The sequence below is a fragment of the Molothrus ater genome, chromosome 1 (assembly GCF_012460135.2).
Source record: "Molothrus ater isolate BHLD 08-10-18 breed brown headed cowbird chromosome 1, BPBGC_Mater_1.1, whole genome shotgun sequence".
Classification (NCBI taxonomy): Eukaryota; Metazoa; Chordata; class Aves; order Passeriformes; family Icteridae; genus Molothrus; species Molothrus ater.
Genome location: NC_050478.2, coordinates 88,335,817 through 88,362,415, shown reverse-complemented (window position 1 = coordinate 88,362,415; position 26,599 = coordinate 88,335,817). Strand labels below are relative to the sequence as shown.

The 26,599-nt window shown below is 38.7% G+C and overlaps 1 protein-coding gene across 15 annotated transcripts in view; it reads right to left on the bottom strand.

Annotated features, from left to right (window-relative positions):
- The window catches only part of LOC118700163 (poly(rC)-binding protein 3-like), a 500,974-nt gene that overhangs the window by 376,946 nt on the left and 97,429 nt on the right, over positions 1–26,599 (bottom strand). For 14 of the 15 annotated variants that reach the window (XM_054516993.1, XM_036404537.2, XM_036404527.2 and 11 more), the window contains one exon: positions 18,551–18,688. The gene's annotated coding sequence lies outside the window, so the exon portion shown is untranslated. The remainder of the gene's footprint in view (positions 1–18,550; positions 18,689–26,599) is intronic. The other variant, XM_054517002.1, reaches the window with a different exon arrangement.

The window sequence follows — 26,599 nt, the reverse complement described above, 5'->3', positions numbered from 1 at the left end:
TTTTAGGAAGATGTTTAAGTGAATAATGGGTATGCAGTGTTTGAAGATAAAGCAGGCCTATGTTCCTCATCTACATCCTCATTGTACTGATTTGAAAACCACATCATCTTTGTAGTAGAATTAATGGAAGGGAAAAACCTCACCAACAGAAGAGCCTTGAACTAGCATTAGATTGTTTCCTGTCTCCAAAGTGTCATAATCACATGCATTGCATTATGCAGAGTAATGGGCTAGAAATAACAAGTTGCTGCATGCTTGTGGTAGAGATGTGCTGAGTGCAAGTGCGGAACAGATCTTACAGAGAGAATAGGCTTTAAACAGCACAATGTGGAACAAAGTCTAAGCTTAAACCAAAGCCAATAATAATTTACAATATCAGGTATAAAACATGATAGAAAACACCTGTGCTCTAGACAAGTATCAAAATTAGCATGGAACAGCAAAGATCATATCAATTTAGTCCAATTCCAAAAGCAGAAGAAAAAAACTCTGTTATGCTCTTAATTGTGCATATGTGAACCTAGAGTTAGAGTTGACATGGATGTTATTTTGTACATTGAGGGTTAACAGGGAGTATTATGGGAAAATAGAATGTAAGAACTTTTCTAAAGCTTTGATAGATTTTGTAGTTAAAACATGCTCTATTACAAGGCTGAAAATGGCCAGACAGGAACAGCTATTTCACAGTCTTAGAGGATTTAATAGCTATGTGCTAACACTTGTTACATTTATCTCAGAGGTTGCCCAGGAAATTTATTATTATAATGCCAGAAGGGAAGTTAGAAAAAGATTGCAATTGTTTTCTTGGTATTTCAAAATAGGAACAAAAATAGAAATGTGAACACTTTATTGAGGCCCTGAAGTATACTGTATAGCACCTGTTAGAAAAACAAAACCAAAAGAAATAAAAAAATACCCATCCTTTTATTTCCACAACCTGCCCACATACTTGGTAAGAATTGTTGTCTTAACTGAGGTTGAAATACATCTGCTTGTTTCTCCTTATGTCTTCTTTCAGGGTCTTATAGGAAAAATGTAATACATTTTAACATTAACATCATGTCCCAAGCTGCTCATTGAAAAGGCAAAGATGTGGCAGAATGGCTGGAATTTATATATTAAAAAAAAAAAAATCTTACTTGTTGAGGCCTCTCATTCCCTCAGTGGAAGGAAAGAGGCAGTGGCTAGTTTGAGAAAGGCCCTAGTCTGCCTGTTTGGTCTGAAAGAGCTGGAAGCCTGCTCTCATACAAGGTCTCCTTTGCTTTAGGTCTGTTGATTGGCACTGAGCCAGTCACTCACTGTTATGACCTAAGCAGTATATCAATCACATGTTTGGACTTCAGAATCTCAAGGATGAATACTTTCAATGCACCAAGCCACTAGGAATGAGGCTAAGCTACAGCCAGTTTGGGAATTTCCACTCACAACCATTTTTGTTTATATACCACAGTATTTAGACATCCTAATCACAGACCCAGACCCCGCAATATTTGATCCTGTGCAAACATGAAACAAAGGTATCCTTTGTAGCTAAAAGAGATTTAAATTTCCAGTTCTAAGAGCAAAAGGTTGTTCTAGGTTCTGCAATGAAGCAGAGGTATCAACGTTTCTCTTCCTCCTAGCAAAGCAATGTGAATCTATTTCTGTTCACCAGAGACTGTTGTTTAAGAAGCATTTCTAAAAGTAAAGTTTTGAAATTAAAAACTGGTATAGGACCAGACCACACAACATAGAGGGATTTTTCATACAACAACATTTATGTACCAAAACTCTCACAGTCCCTAGGGTCACCAAGACTTGGAATTGTTGGAAAAGTCTTCTTTTACATTAACAGTGGCATGCTGTATTTAATGTATTGAGAGCCAGGTGCTAACTTCCCACTGCCTGGTACATACATTCTCAAGATATCACCTTTTCTTGTGAAATGACAAAAAAATGAAAACTCCAGCTCCTAAGTGTGGGTCACAAGTCTTCCAAAGGAACAGAAAAATATGACGGCTTTTGTTTGTGCAGGTATGGCTTTGACTGATCTAGGCAAGGACATACACAGTTTGTGTAACTTCAGAAAACACCTTCTACCTGTACTAAAAGCAAAAAATACACATTTTGAGGGCTTCTATGGCTCAAGAAATCCACACATATATATACTATGCTGCATCAGCCTTTATAAGTTTGAGGTGGGGGTCTTTTTCTTGTCTCGTAAATTCTCCCCCCCACCCACTGAGGGCTAGTGAGTGGCTGGGTGGGGCTTAGTTGACAGCTGGGATTAAATCACAACAAGATTCTGGCAAAAATCTTATAATTTTACTCTGATAAAATCTGCATTTAACATTTTCAAACTTGTGATGCCTTGATTATAACAAGCACGTAGCAGATATATATTTTAGTGAGGAAGCACTATTCTTGTTTGGAAGTTTTCATAGGTAGGTCCCATACTCCAATTCATCTTGAGGAGATAAAAAACCCTTGACAATAAATAGGAAGGAAGTGTAAAACAATAGTTATATCACAATTTAGTAAGTAGTCTCCCATGCAGTGATCCCTCAGAAACTTGAGAGTACACATGGCAGTTTCATGGACTACAAATAACCCAGACCTTATCTTTTACTTTGATATTAGACTTACTTTTAAAATGTATTTTTCTAATTAATACTTAATGAACCTTTTCAGAAAGGGACTCATATTATTCTCAGCTGATGAACAGTTTATGAATACTAAATCCATTTAAAAATTAAATTACCTTTGATATCCAAACTAACACTTCAAAGAATAAATATTTTTATCTATGTATTAAAAACAGGGATTAACACCTATTTACATTTGTAAATCAATCAAAATAATCTGAATAGCATGTAGTCTAATCAGCCTATACTGTTAGCAACAGTTATCTCACATTCTACAGTTCATCTTAAAACCGCAAGGATCTGGGTAGAAATTTTGCAATAAAGATTCTGCCAAACATGTTTTATAAAAGCTGAAATACTTCAGTAATGTTATAATAATTTGACCAACATCTTTTGTATTTAATCAATGGGACTCAGGACAGAAAATTGCCCTTTTGACATGAACTAATGTCAAACTGTCCAAAGGTTTGTTTTTCTTTGAGCACAAAATGATGTATTTCAAAACACCTAATAGTTTCATAGAACTCAATTAGAATCATCCACACTGGTCCTCCATAAAATGTTTAGAGACCTTGTTGCAGATAGGTTTTCTATTACATCTCCTTAAACTCATCACTTAAAAGCTTCAGTAGTCAAAATATTTTAAACCTGAAGTAGCTATCTTAGATCCTTGTCCTCATCTCTTTCAGTAGAAATTATTACTTATATTTTATAAAAGAATGACTCTGTGGATTGGATTCCTTCCTTTTTCAGAGCTGCATTAGTTTTCACAATGTTCTTGTCTGAGTATTGCCTGAGGAGTATCAGCACCTTTCCAGCTATTCAAAGGTAAGAAAATGAGTCTACAAAAGAGAAACAGAGCACATTGTTTGTGGGGAAGCTGCTAAAGGACTAAAGAAAGAAGCTCACATGGTCAGACTTGGGATGTCTTAGGAGATCTTCAAGTAACAGATGTATCAGTTTACATATCTAGCCTGTATTTTTACATATGTGTATATGATTCTGAACTTACACACACATGACCTGCAGAGAATATTTTAAATTGTTTTAATCCCAAAAGTTTGAAATGAAGCAGTACTATAGAACCTATATAAGTACATCCTGAAGTATGCATTTCAGCTTTGATAGTATCCAATTCCCTTTTTCAGATATCTGCTGTGTGTTTTTTTTTTTTCCCCTTTAAGTGATTTTACTTATGGATGCATAGAATTTGTGATGATTTCAATACAGCAAGAAGCCCAAATTGTTATATTTGTCCATGCGGTGAGAAGGAAGCCCCTTTTGCCACACCATACAAGAAGGGGTATGACAAAATAACCTGAGAGGGCTTGATTTACATAAAACAAGGAAAGTATTTCACCTTGGCTGGTCAAGGCAGCATCACACAAACCAGCCCACAACCATAAGTTGGACTCACAATGAGTAGGATGACTCTAGCTCAGACTTTAGAGCTTAGACTAGAGCTAGTTTTAAAACACACCAAACAAGTTCACTAATAAATGCAACGTCCCTTCCCTGAGTTGTTTAAAATCCAGCAAAACAAAGCCAGTTTGTTCCAAACACAGTGTTCTATGTCTGGAAAAGGGCTTCAAGGTCAAGGCTTGTCTTGTCAAAGGCAAACCTCAAAGGTGGTCTTCTGAAGGGTAGATGCTTTGACTGCAATATAGGTAAGACTGGAAAAAGAGATGGATAACACCAGTATTATGACCCTGGAAGATTCCAATCCTTACAACACTCATGATTACAACAGATATTATTCCCAAGGTAAAAGATACAATAGCACTGAAATCCCACAAGTCTAAGTTATAAATGAATTAAACAGTTCTCTCTGGCAGTTGCTGAACAGTTACTTCTCAGCAACCCATAAAGCTTTCATGCAGGGACAGCCAAATAAGACAAAGTGACCTCTTATCATTTTTAGTTGGCTTAAAAGTCTTCAAGTAAGCTGCCAAAAGAATGACTGTGAAAAGTGTGGTATGAAGCGACAGTGAAATGTGATTTGAATGATAGTGAAAAAACTAATGTGAATTTGGTACAACATCATTAGACGACATGCGACATGGGTGTTGATGGTAATTAACAAGATCCTACACAGGGTCTACAAATTGAGCAGAAACATAATATTATGTGAACCACACTACCCTAAAAATAATTCCTCAGTTATACAGCTATGGGAACAAGGATAAAGAAATAGAGAAATTCAGCAGTGACATGAGAAAGCTCTGGCAGCTGCCTCTAAGTGGGAGCACAGACTCTGAATGGCATCCATCAGCTCTGACCCCACAAAAACAATTGCACAGCAAAGCCCATGCATAGTGAGTCAAACAGCAGAGTGACTTGTGAGTTAGGATGACTCAATAATAAAGTTGGTTTTGCCCATTCATAAGCCATGAAGATGATGTTCAGCCATCATATCAGCAGATGTAAATTAGATGAAAGTTACCATTATTTCAGAAAGTGTAACTCTGTCTCAGAAATAAACAATCAATATTTCAAAACCTACAATGTGGCATGACAACTCTTCATTTGTATCTTGGCAAACAAACCTACCAGTGGGACCTCCACTTACACAGGATGGTGTGAGCAAGACAAAATACCTAATCCTAAGGTCTTTCAACACTTTCCATGGAATTTCATTCCCTTTACATTTCATTGCAATAACAGCATTTGCATGCATTTGAATGTACCTACCCCAGAATTGTCTGTCCCGCCTTGTCCCGTAGGCTCTGGGCTGTCTCAGCTGCATTTGCTCCTCTTACCCATCTCCCCTCTCTGTATCTGAGCAGCTCTGAACAGACATTGTCTGCAAACAAAGGAACATGCTTTCCCTTTCCCCAGCAAAGTGAAAAGTGTATCCTAGCCTGAACTGCCCTCCAGCCCTGAAGGACTAATATTTCTTGAATTAAGGACCAGTCATTCCTCTGGGTGAGGAATTCCACTTTGGGGAAGGGAAGAGTGTCAGTCTAGACAAATTTTAAAGTACAAGTAGACTCATTAGGTCCTATGATCACCACTGACTACCAGGACACATGTTGCAGAAGGCACTTTTCATAGCTTTGTACTAGTTTTGAGCATCTTCCCTGATATAGTGCTTACAAGGCTTGCAGACAGCTGTGAAGCATTTCCAAGCAGGCTGTTACAAATAATTCTGAGTAACTGTCATTCAGTAAGACTTTACAGACATTGTTGCCTCCTTAGAAAAAAGATTGATGGAGAACATTAAATCGATACAAGTCCAAGCTTATCCTTGGTTTCAGTGAGAGATTGAAAACCAGGCTTCAAGCATTTTGAACACCTTTGTACTTTTTTCAAGGTCTGCAGAGCACTGACCAAGCTTGAAAATTCTTGAGCTGCTCTAGATCCTCAATAATACTACTTGGATATTATCTAGTAGGTGCGATAACAGAAAGCACTTTTCTACTAAAACCATTAAAGAGAAAGTTTTATGCTGTCTGGGGCCCTCCATCTGCCTCGCTATTCCTTGACAGCAGCCAAGTCCCACTTCCCTGTCTGACATCTAATAGATGTCATAAAAAAACCCCAAATAAATTTCTGAGAGATTCCTTTTGCCAACACTGAACTCCCACCTTCAAGTCTTAGAGAAATTCAAAGTTTATCTTTTGCAAGATTAAGAGAAGAATGAGCCCTCCAAAACTACTGATTCAGGAATATATGAAAAATAAGTTCATTTAGTACAAGCAGGTCTTAGCTTTTGTCTTTGTCATAAATTAAGACCTGAGATGTAGTAAGATTGTACTCTAGTGGGTTCCCATGCAGCCATAGACATTAACAGGAATTACCACTATAAACCAGGAGCTAATCTGCCATTCAGAAGAACTAAGATTATTCTGATAAAATACAGAAGTTCTCATCAATGCAAGCCACCTTAGGCTTCAATGGTTCTGAGATTTAGGGTGCAATTCCTTTTATCTAAAAATGGATGACTAAAATAAGTCTGTTTCTCTACCTGTTTCTCTCTAGTGACAATAGAGACAGCCCAAGGTGGCCACTTCCAACACAGATATAGGAAAAAAGATTAAACTCCCCTTACTCAAGAAGTCTACAAGCTAACAAGCTCAAGTCTACAAGTCCAATAAGCTCTGTCTCCATAGGAGAGCCCAAGATGTACCAATAAATGTTTTTATATTAGGAAGCATCAATACTGTAGAAACTCTTGGAAAAGTCATTTTGAAATGTTGAGTGGTAATAGTTTTACACAGCCTAAAACAAGAACAATTTAACAATTGAAGAAAGTAGACAGAACACTTAATTGAAATTGCCAAGCAACAAAACCTACCTCTCCACCTCACTTACCTGAAAAGACACATTACAAAGAGCTTAGTTTGTCAACTTTCACAAAAGTAAAACCTAAGAAAGTTCCACATGCAACAAAGAGGCAAAACCACTTAGGATAAAAGGCAATATCAGTAGTAAAATAAATATGAATAAACTGTCTTTGAACTTGCCTTAGCAAAAAAAATTAGAAGGTGTCCAATTTTCACAGAAACTCAACTACAGAATAGCCAGAATATAAAAGGGCAAAGAACCCTGTTAAATTGAAGATATACTATAACAACCTTCTCAGAGATTTGTATATTACAGGAGCTCTATTGGCAAGAGGAAAGGCAGGATTACTTAGGAGGTCCCTTCCAATCCTATGCTCCTAATTTGAGTTTCTACTAAAGAGCAGAGGTCAAGCTGATCAAAGAGGAAAATGCATTCAGGACTCCAATATTTAAGTAATTCTTGAACAACTTCAAATCTCTCCTCTTCTTTCCCCATCTCAAGCCCCTCTGCCTTCACCTTACCCTAAGACACTAGTGCCAGGGAGACTAAGCAGACCTGTTGTTTTCTGCAATCAAATCACCTCTGTCCTAATAGAAAAAAAAATTAAAAAGGCAGCTTCCAACCCCTCTTCCTTCATTTAACACAGAAAGAATGCAATACAGCCACACAACAGAAAATAAATACATCCCAGCACTACCCTTACTAATGCACTATATGATACCTCATTTCAAAGCTGAAGGATAACACAGACAACCCTGGTAAAACACCTCCTTTAGGAAACTATACACTATTATATATATTTACCATAACTAGCAATCAGATATAATCTAGGAAACACACAGTACTTTTCATTTGCAAGCAGGTTTACCTTAGCAGAAGAGTTTGCTTGTCTCTTTTGAGCAGAGCTGCACAGCAGAAAAAACCCCAGTGCTGCCTGGTAGGCACCAGCTAAGAACTGGCTGTAATGAGAAGAGACATTTCACCTGGGCCATACAGGAAGGTTCTTCTCCTCTTTGGGAGCATAATCAAGTATCAGAATTAATGAAAGCAAAGCAGCAGCACCTGTGAAGGTGGCACTGACATTCAGAAAAATGGATCCCTAACGAAATTTTCCAGGCAAGACTGTATACTATATAGGAGTATATGTTAACTAAGTAAAATAAAAATATAAAACAATAGCAATCTCTGCATGGAGGTCTGCACTACTATAAAAGTAGTAATACAAAAATGTTTTAGAAAAAAAAAAGGATGAATGTTCATACAGCAACTTCTTTTTTTTTTAAACCCCACAAACCTCAAACCTACTCCCATATCTGAAGCATGTCTAACCTGAAATATGCCTAATCTTCAGATCCAATGTAGTTAACTTGGGAGAGGGCTGCCATGCCACTGCCACTCCTCTTGGTACTCCCTGCACTGCTCTGCACTCTGCTCAGGAGGGAAGAGGCAGGGACTGGAGGTGCCTGTGGCTGCATGAAACCTGCACAGGGAGATGCACATACAGGGGTTGCTGGTAACAGGGATAGAAGATGTTCTTCTGTATGGCAAAATGCATAAAATAGCTCAGCTATGGTCTGGTGGGGGAGACAGGAGTGTGATGGGACCAGGGAATTGTGGGTGGCTGCTGGTGGGAATAGGAGTTTTGTGTGGTGTTAAGGTGGTGGATACCACCACCAAGGGGATGTGTTTGTGCAGTGCAGCTAAATGTTTAGAGTGTTTAGAGTTCCCATTTGACTAAAGGGCAACTTTCTTCAGGCAATTGCTGGTGGGAAAAGTAATTATTCAATGGAGCAGGAAGTGGCTCAGGACAGCAGTCATATACTTTAACTATTTTGGGTGAACCCAGATTGATTTCACTGACCAAAGAAAGTCACATTACTTTCAGCTAAACTCTATGACAGAAAGCAACGATGATTCAACCCATGTTGTACCTGAAGCCTTGACTCAGTGCTGCTGTGAGAAGATGGTGATGGAATGTTTGTGTGAGTTGTAATTGCAAGGGGAGTGTGTTCGGATAACTAACCTCTCACTAATAGGCTCATGGGGGCAAATCATTGAATCAAAGTAACTTACCAAAATAGAAAAGATGAATAGCAGTGACTTTATATGGTCCACTCACAGCCTGAAACTAGTCCAGAACTCAAAGAAGACTGTACTGACATCAAGTGAATCTCATTATGAAGAAAGAATATGATGTTATAAATAGGAAAGGATATGGAAAGTATCCCCTCCAATATGTTGCTGAGCCTGATAAGTAGGTATATAGTGAATACATAGGTTATTTCTGAATGAATGATTTTTCAAAAATTATGCATTTAATCTTTTCTGAGATGCTAAAAGGAATCATTGCTGCTCTTAGCCAAGTTCTTCCCCCCTAATTGCAATACAGCTGCCATTAGCCAATTCCCCTGGCCCCACCAGCTCTCACAGTAATCTGAACCTCGTATAATGTTTTTCATTTTGATTTTTTCTGTAGACAAAATCAGGAGCATTTCCTTTCTGACAGTAGGACACAGGCTACAGACAGCCTGGCGCCAAAGCTTTCTAAAGATCAATATATGTAATGCATTTAAAGTCAGTAAGATCTCCCAGGTTAGTCCTGGGTTGCTTGAGGAAAAAGAAAGCCAAAAGACTAGGGAACACTGAAGATACAGATTTTTCATTTGCTTATTTAAGGAGTTTTCCATTTTAACAAAAAAAAAACAAACTATTTAAATTACTTTGGGTTTCAATTTAGAGTATTTTTCTCAAAATGTTTTGGTAATCATGGAGAAAAATTTAATGTATTAAGTGGGGTCAGATACACTGAGACACAGGCTGGTGGGAGGCTTGTTTATGTGCATAAAGACAAAAGAGTGAATAAATGCCAAAGATTGTGGGAACAAAAGTATTATCAGTCCCATCAAACCAATTTTCTTTCTTCCCATCTCCAAATTTATTTTTTTCACTTGAATATTGCCTCAGTCACTCTGACCTTTCCCGCTGGCTTTCCTCATTTACTTAAGTTGCTTCTCATTTTCATTAACCTCCATTTTTTATTGCTCCGAATGATTATTTCTGCTTGTTTGTAAGTTTTACTGCCTGTTAAATACAACAGCCAAAGGCAATCACACAAGAGAAAACCAGTCATTGTCCTTTGAAGTTCACCAGAATTGTTTTTCTTTCATTCAGCCTCGCCTCAAAAATTCTGTAGGGACATCCATTTACCCTACTTCCCACCTTCCACTCCAAAAAAGTGTCCAACAGGAAAAAAGGATCCTCACTAAAAAAGCTGCCATCCTTTTGAGTTTCAGTTCACACGCATTAAAAAAACATTATTATATAGATTAAAACTAAAAAATATCATAGAGAAATTGCTACCTTGCTGTCAGTCTTCAAAAGATAATAAACAATGGTACCCCAAGTTTACTATATGTCTTGCAAAAGATAAGCATTTTTGTTGCTCACAATTGGAAGAGCAACTTAATAAACTTCAGTTCTATGCACAACATTGGGCTGCCAAAAACAGTGAATGAAATCACTTTTTCCACCTTAACACACTATTAACTACAAAGCTCACGCACACACTGCTTTAAATGCAAATATTAATTATTTCATGCTAATATTTTAGCAAGAGTGAGTGCAATTATTTCATCAAAGTAGATGCAGTGGGAGGTAAGCAAGAAGAAGTAGCTGTTAGTGGCTTGTGGGAAATAAATTTAGTCTTCTCTTGTATGGGTTGGGCGGTTAGAAAGAGAAATGTTGCCTTTTTGCTACATCAAAAGGTCTGTGACCTTTTGTAAATTCCAGTACACTTGGGCTTCCTCCTTAAATCCAGATCAACTCAATAATATTTGTGAAGTGTTTACAATACTTTTAATAGGGTTTTTATTGAAAATATGGACATAAGATTCAAGGTACTTCACAGAATCGTTAAAGTTAACATCACTTATTTTTCTCTCTGAGTGCATCCCATTCTGCTAAAAGTCCTCAGCCTTGGAGTGTTACAATACTACAAAAAATCTGGTGCTTGCTATGAATTCTAGGACTATAGTAGCTCTTGGGAATGGCATTTTATTCCTTTGTAGCAAGTATATGCTATATATTTATTATATATGTATAATCATATATATTATATCATCAGTGTACAGCAGAGTAGAACAGGAGCAAACTAGAGGAACAGCTTCAGATTTTATGCATTGTTGTTTTGTGCTTGAAATGGCAGAAGCCAGCAGTGAATATTTCACCCTGGGACCAGGTCTGCCTGATGAGGTGTAGGGCAGCAGCCCAGCTCCTGCATGTCTCTGCCTATCCAGTCAAATTGCACATGCTCTGCTTCGTCCAGCAGCTTTATGTGATACCTCTCCAAGTCCCTAAAGAACTCAGTTGTCACAGACATCTTTTATGAAAAATCCTTTCCTTTGGATTTTTCCTCCTGAGAAGCTGAGAGGCCTCAGGAACAAAATGTAAACAATGGTTATCTGCTGCTGTGGAATGCAACAGGTGGATCTTTGATTGGCCCATGTTGGACATTTCTAATTAATGGACAATCACAGCCCAGCTGCCTCGGACAGAGAGTCCAAGACAGAGCCTTTGTGATCATTCTTTTTTATTCTATTCTTAGCTAGCCTTCTGAGGAAATCCTTTCTTCTATTCTTTTAGTATAGTTTTAATATAATATATATCATAAAATAATAAATCAAGCCTGAAACATGGAGTCAAATCTTCATCTCTTTCCTCAACCTGAGACCCCTGTGAACACCGTCACACTCAGTGATCAAAAAAATGATGATCCCCCTCTCAGAAAAACTGTCTGCTTTGGGCCCTGAGGCTTTTGTGCCTTGAGGTTCTTGTGATGGAGAAATCCAGCCTGGAAACAAGTAAGCAATAAAAATTTTCACATTAATTCACTTCACAATGCTAACTCTCCTCTACATAAGCATCTCAGTGAATCAGCTCTTCCTAAGTGCTTGCCCCCTGCTTCTCAGAAATGCATAACAGAATATATGCATTTTAGAAAACAAGAACGATTTCCCTTGTGGCTATTCTTCCTTGTGACCTAGAGGAAGCAGTTTTTGCCCAAGTTTTCTGAAGGAATGGGCTGTTATATAAGATAACGCTCCCATGCTAAAAATGCAAAAATACTTACAATGAGACTAAAAAAGGACCATTTCACCTAAACAGGACTTCAATCTGAGCTGCAAAGTTTGTTTTGAACTTGCATTTTCAGGGATCTCAGCTGTAACTTTTTGTGTCTGCATTACAGGCCTCAAACTTCACACAGTATTTCCTAGTCAATGAAAATACCTGTTCTAGCTCTGAAGTTTAAATATGGCATATGTAACACTGTAGCATCTAGGGAGTCCAAGCAATATGGCTATAAACTCCTAAGAAGGGATAGGCGAGGAAGGAGAGGTAGTTGGGGTAGTCCTGTATGATAGGAAGTGTTTCGACTGTCTAGAGCTTTATGATGGGTTGAATGTTTATGAGTGTTTAGAGGGAAGACCAACAAGGCAGATATCCTGGTGGGATTCTGTTATAGACCATCCAAGCACCTATAGAATATAGCAGGGCAGGTTTACATTGTACACTAGGAACATTTTTTCACTGAAAACACTGGTGCAAGTTGCTCAGGGAAGTCACCATCCCTGGAGGTATTTAAAAGACATGTAGATGTGGCTCTGAGGGACATGGTTTAGTGGTGGACTTGGCAGTGCTGGGATAATGGTTGGATTGAATGGCCTCAAATGTCTTTTCCAACATTAGTGATTCTGTGATTCTAATACTGAGTCAGGCAGAGAGCAGAAAATATACTCTGCCTCCAAATGTTGTACTCTTTTATATGCTAGTACTGTATGTAAAAACTCCAATACATTCCACTGGCATAAGGACCAGGGGCCAATTTTCTTTCTACTGTATATTGGGATGGCTCAACCAGTTGACTTCAAATAGCCCATGTTATTTCATTCCAGTAAGGAGTTTGCCCCAAGGGTCTTGCTAACACTTTTGATCATAAACACTAAAAGGGTAGTAATCCTCAAGCTCAAATGAATTTACACACTAGATTTCTATGGCTCAGAAGAAGCAAAAGCTGTTCAATCTACTGTGAAAAGCAGGAATTTGTCTAAAATATTGAAAAAACAAACAAATAGTGTTGTCAAAATATGCATGTATATGAGGGTTCCAAAATATAAATTATTCTCTTCTAAGCACAGAGTTAAATATTATGGATGGCAGCCCATAGCAGTGCTTCTCTAGAAGCTTCCCATAAAGAAGGGAAGTCCTGAAATCTTTAAACTGTGACTCATGCAAAGCTAAAAACCCACTGAAGCCACCAGGACCATTCACCTTGCTGTGGGGTGACCTCTACCTCTGCTTCACAGTGCAAGACTAGAAATCTCAAGCATCATAAGGGGTAGCTGATACCACACATTTTTTGTACCCATAAAATGAGTTACAGCAAGAGACTTTAAATAACAGCAAGATGTGAATCACAGAATCACAGAATTGTTAAAGTTGGAAGGGACCTTTGGAGACCATCCAGTCCAAGCCCCCTGCCAAGGCAGGGTCACCTAAATCAGGTTACACAGGAATGTATTCAGGTGGGTTTGGAACATCTCCAGATGGGGCGACTTCACAACTTCCATGGGAAGTCTGTTTCTTGGGCAGAGAGTGCTCTGACACCCTCAATGTAAAGAAATTCTTCCTCATGTTGAGGTGGATCTTCTTGTGATTTTATTTATGGCCATTGCTCCTCATCCTGTCACTGGGAACCACTGAAAAGAGGCTGGCATCATTCTCTTGATACCCTTTAATATACTTATATACACTGATGAGATCCTCTTCCAGTCCTTTCTTTTCTAGATTAAACATCCCCAGCTCCCGCAGTCTCTCCTCATAAGAGAGATGCTCCAGACCCCAAATCATCTTTGTGGCCTCTGCTGGACACTCTCCATTACCTCCTTGTCTTGTGCCCAGGAGCCCAGAACTGGACACAGCACTCCAGATGTGCCTCACTAGAGCCAAGCAGAGGGACAGGATCACTTCCCTTGGCCTGCTGGCCACACTATTCCCAAAGCACCCCAGGATCCCACTGCCTCCCCTGGCCACAAGGGCTCTGCTGGCTCATGGGCAACTTGTCATCCAGCAAGACGCCCAGGTCCTTCTCTGCAGAGCTGCTCTCCAGTGGGTCACAGCCCAGCCTGTGCTGGGACTTGGGGTTTTCCTCCCCAGGTGCAGGACCCTGCACTGGCCCTTGCTGAATCTCATCAGGTTTGTCTCTGCCCAACTCTCCAGCCTTTGAAGGTCCTGCTGAATGGCAGCACAGCCCTCAGGTGTATCTGCCACACCACCCAGTTTTGTATCATGAGCATAAGATGGTACAACACAGTACTTCTGTAGGACTAGATTTATTGCACATATTTAATGATAATTCTGAAGAGGAGATAATAACCAATCACTAATTAAGTCAGATATGACAAAAGTTGTTATGAAATTTTGAGTGACCTCTGATTCAAATGGGGACTGCAATAGCAGGGAAAAATGCCAGACAGCCAATTAAAGGTCTGATGATTGAGTAGAGCAACAGGAACTTCTCATGTGGATTGCCAGATCTTAAACTAGCTATTATAACTCAGGGAAGAATCAAAAGTTTAACATGAACAACTCCTTTCCTAAAGCAAGGGCACATCGGCTCAAAAAACATCAATATCAGCTCAAAAATATAAGAAAGGTAGTATTGGAGTTATGGCTTCTTATAACTTCTTGGAACAGCATTTTCTCACTGGTTACCTACCTTAAAAACAAAACAAACCAACTAAACAAACAAGACCCAAACCCCAAACTGAACCAAATCAAAACCAAAAACCCAAACAAACAAACAACAATGAAAAAGAAGCAATAAGAGCTGAAAAATATTATGGTAATGAAAAATTTGCTCAAAAGACAAAGAGACATACTAAAAACAAATGACAAAACAGAAGTCCTTTTTTACATAACCATTTCTCAAGAAAAATGATTTTTACACTTTTTATTCAGCTACAATTTTGTAAAGATCTCTTGGAAGTTTCTACTGTAATCATTGCAGAGCATTAAAAGAAATGACCCCAGTGTTTTCAATAAGACAAAGAATATGAAGAAACACAAAAATCTTACAAAATGGTAAGGAGAATGTAAAATACAATACTTTCAACAGAGCATAATTAACCTGTGTTAAACATTGCTGTAAAGTGCATCTATAAGTCATAGTTAGGTTAAAACAGTGAAAATGACAACATATTTTTTCTGCTCACTTTAACAGTACTAGGTGAAGTTAACATGAATATGAACTCAAACTCCCAACCAGAAATAAAATCTAACCTATTTCATCCTGCCATAGTGTGGAAACCACACTTGTGTGAAGTTACTGTAAGACGGGACTCTTAGTACCATGTTAGTAAGAGAATAAATCTTATTTTTTTAAGTAGGTCCTTGATCAAGAGGAAGTTAGTAGCACATAAAAATTTACTCATCTACATATGAAAACTGCCACCAAAAAATTCAATTATCACTCTATCTTTGAAGTCCCACAAACAACTCCACCTCAGCAACAAGGTGTTCCAAGTTCAAGAGCCCTTGTGAGCCTGAAACAACACCTAAGTCCCAAAATCTCAGATCTGGCTTATTTTCTATGGTGCAGCTGGAAGAAGTAATATCCTGTTCCAAGCATAACTTGGAACACTCACTTGAGTGTGAGGAATCCCATTTCCAGGCTTTTCCCACCTTGGGGCAGTGTGGACACTGCCTTTCCAGCAGAACTACAAGCTGTTTTGGAAAACAGGATCTGGGACTGTTTTACTAGACATACTACAGACCTGCCAGAGTGAAGTTGCAAATTTCATGCAGCTGGAAGAAAGGAGAAAAAGCGTAGCACAGCCCAATGGCTGGTGCAACTTGGAAAGGGAGGGAAGAGCCATCAGTTTCACACAAGCAAGGTCCCACATATCTGTTGGGCAGTGTGGTGAGCACAAATCCTGATGAGTCCTTTTAAAAAAATCCTGCTATGGAGACCTACCTCTGGAGAAGGGCCCGGACTCCACAGCCTGTAGGCACTGGACTCTGGTCAGCATTTGCTAAGGGCTATTTCAAGGCTCTTTCTGCTGCGTTTGCAGGTTTCCACCCAATTCTGGCACGTACTACAGAGGGAGATTGTGTGTCCTAGCTCCATGTCTTTATTGAGCCTTCCTGGGACTAGCTACTGAAGACACCTGTTTCAGCCCTAAATATGACAGCAGAGAAGCACAGAGGCTACATCCTGACCTTTGTTCTCACCACTAAAGCATTGCTGGCCCAACAATGTAAACACGTCACAATTCTCCCACCAGCTGCAGTGGGAAGTGTATTGCATCTTCTATGCTTTGATTTAACTCTCTGTATCTTGCAGCTGAGAACAAAAGTATTGTCCTTGTGACAAATTTCTTTACTGTAATAATACAGACACTAACAACAATGAAGGGAAGAAAAAACACTAGAAAAGAAGTGCATTAATTAGCCAAATAATAAACCATAAATCACTACAGTGACAAGATTAAATATGAAACCTCTAATTACACATTTAATCATTTGCCAACATCTTATTTTCTTGAAGTAATGTTCATGAAGCTTCAACTAGATTTGAATTTGAGACTGATTTTATGTGTGAACTGCAAAAGCAATGCAAATAGAAATGGTTTAAAGAGTCAAAAAATACATTAACTTTAATCTTCAGCTATGCTGACATTTTACTGAATGCCTTTACTGCTCTCAGTCACACTAGCCCTCATTTGTGTCATTTTGACACATCACTGTGTCAAAACACATCAAACCCACCTCTATTGCACAGATATGATATAAAATAAAGTAGAAGATTAAGGGGCAAATAAGTGGTTACTTAAAAGCTGTATTAAAATACATACTTACTGTATTAAAACAAGAGAGTGTAATAACATTGTGGAAGAAGACACTGTTATTTGTAAAGTATGGACAAACCTGTGCCCCCAGGCTGTATCTGCTCCACTGCCTTTTCCACAAGGAGGCAAGAAACAGCTGCTAGAGCAGAAAAGTGTCTCATCAGCATCTGAACACCTTTTCCTATGGATTTCAGAGCCCAGAAACAGAGAGCAGGGCTGGTTGTTGCTGTTGGGTTCAGAATGGCCAAGGGAATTACCTCATTTCTGTCAAAATTCTGTGCACCAAAGTCATCTTCTAGCACACTCAGAGGAGTACTTGCTAAAAACAAGGTAACCCAAAGCACAACAAAAATACCAAAAATAGCAAAATTCTCCTTCTTCTAACTGGAACATAAGGCAAAGTTCAGACAACCTTTGCATTTAGACAGATGCCCTCAAAGAATGTGGAGTCAGAAAATGCAGACTTTCACCAAAGTCAGAATATTGCTTATATGGCAAGAAAAACAGCCCAATATACTGAACACATCACCTAATATGAATTGTAAGGTGCTGTTGTACTGCTAGGTTTTGCTTCCCCTATAAGAGAGCAGTTGGAGTTGAAGGAAAAACCCTGGAGTGCCTTTTATTTTGTTTTATCATGTTGTAGGCTTTGGTAAATTGTCTTATGGTTCCTAGCCAGGGTGGATCTTCACACAGACAAAACTGTAATTCAGCTGCTTTTTTTCCTTTCTAAGAACAAATTTAGACTGGGCCTGGGTTGCAGGGAGGATGGGTTTGCTGTACTCATATTTTTCACCCCAGCAGAGGGGACCAGAGCACATGGGGCCTGCCCAGTGTTTAGGGTGCAGAAATGTGCATGACCAAATACAGAGGGGAAGCATCAGCTACTCCAGTGGAGGAGGGCAACATTTTTATTATGTCTTTTGTGGAGACACAGACCACCAGACAGGGAACTCGGAGGTAATCTTCGGGTCATATTTTCTTCCGTGTTTGTCTATTTCTATTTGCATAATCCTTTTGAAATATAAGTAATCCTCTGTACATGTGGATCTTGATTCCCTTAAATTGGTTGTTGGTACTTGACAGAACCTCTGACTCACTGCTGTGAACTGGAGGAAATGTTCCAGAACCTGCTACAGTCTCTGCTTCTACCACCTTTTGGAACAGGCAAAGCCAGAAGGAAAAGGGGATCATTTAATCAGGTTCTGACAATTACATAAGGGTACTGCATGTTTGCTTCTCTGCTAGGAAATTTTTTTGTTTGTTTTTATTGTGTTTTGTAAGCAAGAAGTTACTTATGAGAAGCAGGAGCACAGGCCCACATCCATAGCAATCTAAGTACAGTTGGCACTGGGAAAATGAGTTTTCTTCCTTTCTTTTTTTTTTTGGATCTTTTTATGAATCATCAAGAGTTTGGACTGATTCAGTAATAGATATTTCTGTTTCACTTACCATATTTGAAAATGGCTTTAACTGCACAGCACACATTAACCCCCTCCTCCATATATAGAACTCGCTCTTAAATCCACATTCAGTGCTTAAACTGAAAATATAGGAGGTGTTTGGCTTAGTACTTCTGAATCCATGTGAGGCACCAATATCAGAGTCCCAGAAACACGACACATTTTGATCCTCTTTTTCCCAGGATAAATAATTCGTGAGGCAATGCTGAAAGCAGGCTCACTCCTTGTGTAGCTGACAACACATGACTGAGATAACAGGACATTTACTCACCCTGCCAGCCAGATGATCTGTAGGTCTTGGGAGTTTTTCTCTCTGTCTCTTCTCTAGTCCACTCATGCATCAGGTTCCTTAGAGATATGGGACAGCCACGTGAATTTGCTTTTCTTGCTCTGGATGTAAGATAGTTACCTGTGACGGAGAGGATAAAGAGACCAAATGTGGAGAATGAAGGCACTGGAACAATAATTTCTGTAAGTCAGGTAATTCTTACCTCCTGCCTTCAATAGTAGCCAATACTGAGGAATAAAAACCCCGAGTTGTTTTAAAAATAAGCAGCCTGGAGGAATTACTGTTAGTAAGAGCCCCAATTTTTTACGCTGCCTTTTTTAGTTGTAGAGAAATTATATGTGTAAGGAGAGTTTTCAGTAATTTAATTAATTCTACTGGTTAACACATCACATTTCAAATAGATACATTTAGTTAGATGCATTTACTTTTAGTTTCTATCTCACTGTTCAGATACTACAATGATCTGTTCTGAAATATTAATTCAATCTCACCATTCTACACATATTCTCTTCCCTGTAGTTTCTCTAAGCTATTTTTTCTACTGTTTTTCTCTCCAGAATGTCCAGAATGAAGATTATTCACTGGTATTACAGCTTTTTTTTAATACCTATAGACTTCTCCTCTTCAAGGATGAACTGCTCAGACCTACATATATTTCAAAATTGTGACCAAGCATTTCTGTTGCCCACTTTTCCTCCCTGTACCACCAAGTGAGCTGAGGGACACCAGTTCAAAGCCAAACCTGATCATCATCTATGTCACTTTCCTGCTCCATTTCCTTCAAAAATACACCTGGTAAAGAGGTGGAAGAGGAGACTTTGGAATGCATGCACAGATCATATCCTCTACAACCACTGGACCTCAATAGGTCAAGGAAAGAAAAGCAAACATGCAAACCCCAAACATGCTGCACTTAAGAACATTCTAAAAAGCAGAAATGGGCCAATGTCTAGCTTTGTAGAGCTCCCCTGAATATTTTTTCGGTTTTGTCAACTGAATAGCCAAGATACAGAAGCAACTGAGGGAGAAAGGAACCAAGAATAGGTCAGTATTTAATTGCCTCACAAAGACTAAAATATGAAGGACTTTCACTAGGGGTTACTTTGGAGGTAAAACTGGAAACTTCTCTTCAGAGCGTTTTCTATTAAAGGTCATGGATATCAAAATCTATTGTCTCACTTTAGATCAGTTATAAAGCTACTATAAATAAAGTCTCCTATATGGCACATTGTCATTGATTCCCACTTCAGTGTAATCAGCACTGCAGACACCGGAAATTGCTAAAATAAACAGTAGTATTCTCTACTTACTGCACTTAAACACGGAGTCAGAAGCTCTGTATTTATATTTTAAGGTATTCATTACAATAAGTAATTCCTTGTAATTTAAGATATGTTTCATACTTGCTGTACAGCAAATTATTTTATTATCATTTCAATGAACAAATGTACTGTATCAAAATACAGTGTAGCTATGACAACAGTAATTCATAGTCTACCGCAGTCTTTACCACTAAGCAAATTAAGTAATTTTGCTGAATTGTTTCTTGATAGAAAAAATGTGATAATTTCCAAGCAGTAGTGTTTGCATTTACTGTTCTTAGAGCTAGGCCAGTGCTTCTTTGACAATTGTAAATACATCAAAATATCTTTCTTGCATAAAAACAGACCATACAGCTGGAAAATATATTGTCTATTCTACTGAAGCTACTGAAGAACTCATGTGGTAACTATTCCAAAGTTCTGGGCAAAAAAACCCAACAAAAATAAGATTTAAAAAGTCAAAATACTGTAGTAATTTTACTTACATGCGAATGAAAAATCATGCTAAAAAAAAAATCCCTTGTGGAAATAGATTGTTTTGATATATTTCACCTTATCTATCTTGCTGAAAAAGATTTGGAAATATGAAGATGGGAGTAGGAAGAATGACATGAAAAATATAAAACAAATATTTGCATCAACTTTTTTGACAGTTCCAACTGAAATGTGTCTCCTGAAGCCCAAGACAGCAAAAGGGGCCCAGAAGAGGAAGCTGCTTGCTGAAAACAGCTCCTTCAGTGCACTGGGACCTCCCAGGTTGCCATTTGGGATGTCATGCAGGCACAGCAGATGGACAGCACAGGATGAAGAGGTTGGGAGGGCTACTTGGGAACAATGCAGAACTTCCTTGTTCTGGACTGCTTGGATGAAACTGGGGAAGCCAGACCTCAGCTGGATTTGAAACTGGTGAGGAACATGAGAAACAACCAGATGAGCTTCTAGGGGAACAAAAGGAAGTCTGAGAAATAGGTTGTTGGGAGAGGCTGGCAAATCTCCATCCTTGTGGATACTCCAAATTCAACAGAACAAGGCTGTGAGTGATGTTATCTAATTTTTTTTTTGCTTAGACTAGGAGATTGATGATACCCTCCTGCACCCTCCAGAAGTCTATTCTAACAAACAAATTGCTGTGATTCAATGACATTATTTAATTTCCCTGCAATTTTCTTCCCTGTGAATGAAAGAAGGGCAAACATAAGAAGAAAAGCCAGAGGGAATAAAAAGTAAAATTTTATCTCATCTTAATAATTTTCTCAAAGAAAGAATACTGAATTTGAACAACAAAAAAATGCAAACAAATTACTAGACCGCTACAAATACAGATTTATTTTCTCTTTCACTCTCCATCACCTGTATGATTCTGTAAGCCATTCACCCTGTTTTGCTTTTTCCCTTTCATTGAAATTAAGTGGTAATACACAGGACATGGAGATTTTGAGTCCAGCCTTCACAATAGGACTTATAGGGGCCCTTGATTTCATCTGATATTTCCCTGAGCAGAAAACTTCCACTGTACCATGGGATGGCACCAGACTGTAGGCACTATAATTTTTCCAGGTGCATGGTCCATCTGTTTCTCCCTCTTTGCCTCTTCATGTTTACCCAAAAAAGCGCAAGAATTTAGCACCATACACTTTTCAAGCCTGAGTAAGCAGCTTAATTATTCAGACAAAATAGCATTGATTTGAAAGTGTCTGAACAAATGAAATTCAGGCTTGCCAACCTCATTGAGGAGGACAGCCAACCTGCTGAGGGAATTTCCAATTGTGTTACTTACAGTTCTTGTTTCTTTCTTTTATTTCAGGGTCATTTTATGCAATACAGAGCAAATTCTGGCAAAGCAATCACCCAGCTGCTTTTGAAATCAGAGGAAACTTTGCTAAACAGGCAGACCTTCAGCTTCCTCTGAATTCAAGAGCACCCAAAGACAATACATGCATCAGGGAAGTTGACAGCTGACAGTGATAAAAAAATAAAATAGTAGGCTCAATTCAGCACCCACTAAAATGAATGGGACAATTATGTCTGTGAATGAGCTGCCTTTAAACATGAAGTAAATATCACACTCTATTGTTGACTCCTTCTTGGAACATAAATTCAAGTCTCTTTAATGTCATTAGACCATTCCGCAGGCTCATTTTTTAATAAGTCATGCCTTGTTTTCCTCAGTATTTCCAAGGGTAAGAATTTAGACAAAAGGCAGTCATCTTCCACAGTAATCACTTTTATCATAGCAGTTATGCTACAAAATAGAGGCCCTATTATACTCCATTTACTAAATTTATATAGGAATCAACTTCTTGGGCTATAAATGGACAGTATTACTCATTATGTTATTTGCTATAATAGTTGAACACCAGTGAGTTGCAGATCCAACAGATATCCAAAAATGGCTATGCAAAAAGCCCTAAAATTAAGTTCTTGACAGATAATAACTAATGTTGTACACCCCTACTCTTTATGTTATAAACAATATGTACACTATATTTATGCAGGAGAAACCAGTATTTAAAACTCTCACATTTATCATAAAAATAGATTTTATTACAGAAAACAGTGCCTTGCCATAAGAGATTTACAACTGATTAAAAAGGATGGTTTGTCCTAAAACACTTACATGATTGCATGCAAAGAAAACAGATGGTCTGTGTAACAGTAATTTGATTTCTTCCAGCAAACATTACTCATGATATAGAAAATGCTTATGCTGATCTACTCCAGAGTGATCAGAGTGATGTGTGCACTTTGCCTCTCTCTTTAACTGAAGCCTGTAACTCTGTTCAAGAAACTACACTGCAGCTCTGGTTTCCCAACAAATCAAATAAAATCAGGTTGTCTAATGCATCATTCCTCACTTAAGAGCCTGACAACACAAAGATTAATTTTAACTTTTCACTCTCCCAAAAGTGCTTAACATAATGCCATGCTCCCTACTCATTTAGTCCCTTTTGTAACAGTCCTTCAGGACAAAGAAAAGAATGCTATTTCTACTTTCATCTCTGAGAATAAGCCAAAATTCAATGCTTATTCTCTTCTGCTGCATCTAACATTCTTCTCCTTTATATAACTGCAGGTATACAAGGAGGAGGGAAAAGTCTTACTGGTAAGGCTTCATCTCTCTACCTCAAATTTTGTTCTATCTCTTGGGTCACACCAAGAATGCTGCTCAGGGAAATTCAGCACCCATATTTCCCCTACCCAAGCTTTCTGCTTCCCAAACACTGGATGAAAATCTGCTTGCCTTTGTAAGGCAGACAATCGTCATGTGGTTGTAAGTTCTTGGAAACCAAACCATGGATGGGAATTCTGTCACTTGTTCATACAGGATAATGGTCTGGGGTGATAAAGAGTTCATGTTGCCTTTTACAGCTCTTTTTGCATGGGATGAATACAGACAGATCTTTCTCAAAGGCACAAATTTAACCCCTAAGAATGCATCCTTATATCTTTTCCTGTATTTCACAGGGACTTCACACCTGAGTATGTTTCGTCATCTGCAAGTAATAACATTCCTGCTGGAATGTAACCCTATGTGTCATTATCTTGTCTTGTTTCATTACTGTTGCTTCACCTGACTGGCCTGGATTTATCCCAGCCAAATGAAGTAAGGCCACAATCCTATTAAACGCCTGCTGGGAACACCCTAAGCTGCTGCTCTTGTCAGTGGGAATTAAGGGTTCTCGGCACATTGTAACAGGTACTCAGACCCTTGAGAAATTGGACCCTTAATTAGATATTCCCTCATGACATTGTGTGATTATTTAATGTTCTGACAAGATGCCTCAGCAATCTCACAGGCCCTGAATTAACTATCCTAGAAGAGCTCTTTGCCAACTGCAATTCTGTGAAAGCTTTGTCATGCTTGGCCATGGAAGCAAATTGCATTTTGTGGAGCATATGAAATGATTTACCCAATGAATTGGCTGAATTATATATAACATGAGCTATTGGCCAGGCTTGACATGTCCAGTTTTAAATAGCTGTTCTTTTTTTGTCCCTTTCCTCTTACCTTCTGTGTGCCCTCCCCTCAACTCTTCCATACACACTTTTTATTGTCCCACTTGCTGGCAGAGCTCAGCAGCAGCAGCAGTCCTTGTGGTGACATGGGATGATTCATCACACAATCTACATGAGGCAGATTAATACTGCCAGAGCAGTCCCTTATTATGAATTTCCTTTTCTGTGTCTGGCTCATTTGCACTATAATATTTGTTACTCACATGTAAATTTTCAGCTTAAGCCTATCCATCCAGGGGCTGCTGAAGTTTTTTAATCTACATTGAACAGTTTTAAAAAAAACCCCGACAGAGTAAACATTTCTGCCTTGCAGCTGATGCCATGTTATCAAACACATCAATAAAAGCTACAGTAAGCATGAAAAAGAAAGCATAAACAGACAGAGGAAGTACTCAATAACATAGTATGTCACATACAAATGTACAAAACAATGGTCATCTTTTCATCATTCCCAATGCATATCAGCTTTAGGCACAATCGCGTGGGGGAAAGGACATAGCTTTAAATATTTCCCATAGGATTTTAGCATTCTGATTTCTAAAGCCTGCTCGAGTGTGCAAAATTATGGTGATTAGCCATCAATACTCATCTCCCATCCACTTTATAGAAAAGGTAGAGAAGTATTTGGACCACCTACCCTAAGTCCTGCGGCACCCAAATACCCACATCAGGCCCAAGGACTTTAGTCAGGGAAAATCAGATACCAAAACTGAAACATATGTTGCAATAAAAAATAAGAGAAACAATGACTGTCAAGAGAGGCATTAAATTACACTCCAAAGGCTGTGTTTTTAGGAAAAGTTTTATTAAACTTTGAACTTCTCCACCCCTGCTGACTTGCAACCCACTTTATGAGACCGCTACGAAGATATAGCAGCACTTGCATGCTCTCTGCTGTGGCTTGTAGTTTCTTTGCTTGGAACTGGTTTTTAAGAGGTGTATTCAAATTCACTTTTTGTGGTAACAATTTCTATTAAGTCTAAATCAAATAATTTGCAGAAATGCAGTCTCTCCCAGCCCTCCTCCCAACCCAGACATGGCTCTTGCTTTACCTGCTTACATTTGAGAAGTTTTTTCATCCTCATATTGTAAATATTTCCATCACAAACACTTTTTTTTTCATGAGGCTTCAACACAACCTTAAATTGTGTCTCACAAGCACAATCAAATCCACTTCCACGATGAGGAATCAAACTTTAGATAAATCATTCTACCAATCAGTTTCCATGATAACAAAACCAGGTCCTTGAGTGCTTTATGCATTCTGGCACACATCTGCTTTGCCAGGAGTGGATTAAATAACACTACCTCTATTATTGTAATAGTGTAGGAGATCATATAAAATATTTATATTGTGATCTGCAGGCAAAAGGCCTACTCTAAATTATGCTCCACAAGCTCAGCAAGATATTATATTGATAGAAAAATACCTCAGTTTAAATAATTGGGCAATTTTAGTTATTCCTTATTCTATGAATCTCAAGTAATTTTGCTGTTTCCCCCTTGGGAATGCTATCTATTTTAGTAAGTACTATTTTCCATGTTCAAGGGTTTCCTGTGTACTAGTACAAATATCTCACCCACATAATACTAAATCACAGGGCAAGGAGAGAGGTAACTAGAAACAAACACAAATGCTCTCAGTGCAGGTCAATCTTCTGCCTGAGCTTCTTTATCGCACATCTATAGACTACCAGACATTTTTTACCACACAGCCGTGAAGAAATTTGCTTAAGGCTGAACTTTCATCTGACTTCCAAATTTGCAAACAAAGAAGGATTTTACAGTTATTTGCAAAAACTGTATTCACAAAGCTAAACTACATTGCAGGAATAATGATTGTAAATACCAAATATCATCTCTCTTCAGAGATGTGTTTTTTGCTTTACTTGGGTTATTCCAATTCTCTATGTGGTTAAGACTGCTTTAAGATCACAAGCTCATTCTCAAAGAAGTCACTTGTTTCAGCTGGCTGAAGTTCTAACTTGAATTTTGAACACAAGAAGCACTATATTTTCCCCACATTTCATGATTATACAGTGCAGGACAGTTAGCATTAGATTCTGCCTTGAGCTAAAAGCAGTGCATGTGTGCTCATGATGCTCTGTACAGCCCCAGGACAATATGGTGTAAGAAAGAAGGGCATGAGCCATTCCTATGCAGAGTATTCCCTGGGTAGGTGCATTTTCACTCAGTTTGGAGCCAGTAATGGCAGGTCACTGAATCTGCACCTCTAACCCTCATGGTGCTTTGCTGAGTGTCAGTATCCTGGGGAGGAGTGCAGAGGGAAAGCAAAAGTGGCACACTCAGACTGTGCACTGTGCCTCCCCCTTCACTGGCAGAAGGCATCAAAAGCAATTCTACTTCAGGTCCATGCAGCCTTTCACATGCTATGGTCAGGCATGGTCTTTGAAGATTGGTATTGCCTCTAACAGCTGAGGTCATCTGTAAAGGAGATGTCCAAGTTAATGGCATTTTTAGTGGCCTGGGGGAATCTTCTCCACAGGCTGTCACATGTGGTCTTGTCTGAAGTTAGATTCAATGACTACTGTGGGCTGGTCTTGCCCAGCTCAGTTCCCACTGCGCAATTTCTCTGACAAAACCAGTCCTACAATGCTGCTGCTGATATGTAAGGTTCACCTCCTCCAGTGAATGGACATGCCCTGCCTTTCAGCTTTACTCCCACTGATAA